Genomic DNA, 2,347 nt, shown 5'->3' with positions numbered 1-2,347 from the left:
TAGTAGCAAAAACTGAGTCTTTTTGTAAGAAATAGTATATTTTAAAATGAAATGGAAATCTTTTTTAAAGGCTAAAAGCTCATTCAATTTTATGTCTCACAGGGCTTATATACTGAGTTCAATATTATATAACTATTAATTCAACTGTGAACTTAAAAATTTACAGCCACTTTTGAAAGAGATGCATCCTACCTCAGGAAAACGTTATTGAATATGTCAATTGTGTTGTAATGATATGCTTCTTCTAAGTATGTGGTTATTAAATAAATAATTTAAAAAAGTATATACCTCTTTTTGTAACCAAAGTAATCTTTACCATGCAGAAAAGGTATTTTTGTCATTATATTCATACATTCAGATTATATTTCAAAACAAGTTTATACAGAATTCAAAAGGCATATGTTTAAAGAAAAAGTAAAAGTAAACTGCTCATATTCGCAGTTTATGAAGTTAACAAAAACTAAACTTCCAAAGTCAGCTCTGAGATAGATGAACTTAATTAATACATTCACTAGTTAGGCCTATTCTTCTAACAGGAAGAATGAACAGTAAGGAACAGTTTTCAAAGAACAAACTCAACATGTCAGCAGCAAGTTTCAGTTAAACTAGGTAGGAAGCCAGTATTCTTAGTAAACTGAAGTCAAGTTCCCAGCTGAGATGGAAATCAGTGTTAACTGTAAGCCTTAATAACTTCAGAGAGCATGTTGTAATGGTTACTGATTAACAGATAAACATTAAAAATAGAATTCTTAAATTTAAGAGCAAAATCTTAATGTAATCAATAGATTACTTCCAGAAACATCAAAGGCAGGTAACACTCCCACAGCTAGACTTACTCATCACATCTGTGACCACACAATGAGCCCCAACCCTCTGGAGTGCATGTGCAGGGAACCAGACTACCGGGGGGGCAGCGCACTGGAAGCACCAGGTTCACTGTAGAGCTGATGTTATTAGTACGACAGTCACTGTTCTGAGACGTTTTCATTTGGGGAGATGCAGGGAACTCTCAGCAGAGACTCCTGACTTATAAGTAGTGGCAGGACAGTCGGAGCCTAGAGACAGTGCAGAAGCCCCTCAGCTGAAAGGGACATATTTCTTCACTTCGCTCTGTCTTACCACCATCACCAGGCCTTCCCCAGACTAGTAAGTTCTGAGTTTTGTAATAACAGAGAGAGAGAGAGAGAGAGAGAGGGAGAGAGAGAGAGAGAGAGAGAGAGAGAGAGAGAGAGAGCAGTTTATGCATTTGGTAATAGTCTCTGGTGCAAAAGAAGCTTGTTTGATGAGTGGTGACTGAGATACTTGTCTGTAAATATAAGGATACATATTTTGCACATAGTAAGAAATTACACTAGTCTAGAAATGTGACAGTCTTGGGGTTTTCACTAAGATCTATGGCCTCTCCAGCCATGTGTATTTGGCTATGTTTACAGTAACCACACTTGAATTTCCTCCCATCTAGTGGGGCTTTATTCCAATTAGGTAGCTGTTGTTTGCCCCCAAGATAAAAGTGCCAATACTGTACCAGTGTTGTATGTTATGCAGTTCTTGAAGTGGTTATTTGGTCTTGAAGCTGATATTAGACCATTGATTGATGTTTTCCCTTGGCACCTTGATTGTGCTCTGTAAAGCTATGCATTAGACAGGGGGACAGAGAGAGGACAGACAAATAACGTCTAATTAGTTTAAAATAAACAGAGGGAATCATATTACTACAAAAAACTAAGGACAAATTATACATACAATACCTCTGCATAAGTCCAAGTGTATAGCTAAAGGCTACATAACAACAGTGCCAGAAAGGAGAAACTTTCCTACAAGATGTTGGCTACGGTGTTCCCAGAGACCCCCCACAATTACACTGGCTATTTTCACAGCCCTTGATTGCCTCACAGAACTTGAAGGTAAGACCCTACTGCCAAAGACAGAACAAACATCAGGCACAGGATTTGGAGCAATGGACCTGGAACTGACCTGGAGGCCACTCCCCTGAAGTCTAGGTCTCATAGTTTGGGGAGTAATGTGTGTATCTTATTCATGGCTAGGCCTTGGCACTTTCATCAGCTATTCATCTCTTCAGTGACTGCTGACCATTGCAAAAAGAAGCTTTCCTGACCAAGGCTGAGAGTAGCACATGTTTGTGGGTAAATACATAATTTAGGAGGAAAAATTACAGCATGATTATTTAGCAAAACAACAGTATCAGGTTTTACCTCAAGGACATTAACCTCTGCATCCATGTGATTAGACTAGATTTACAATAATAGACACAAATTTCTTACCTGTGGGACAGACTTTAGATCCAGTCAAAAAGTATTTAGTTACACCATAACAGTTGTGTCAACAT

This window comes from Nannospalax galili, unplaced genomic scaffold (assembly GCF_000622305.1).
Source record: "Nannospalax galili isolate Female #2095 unplaced genomic scaffold, S.galili_v1.0 scaffold1090, whole genome shotgun sequence".
In the NCBI taxonomy this organism is placed as follows: Eukaryota; Metazoa; Chordata; class Mammalia; order Rodentia; family Spalacidae; genus Nannospalax; species Nannospalax galili.
This window is presented reverse-complemented; position numbering follows the sequence as displayed.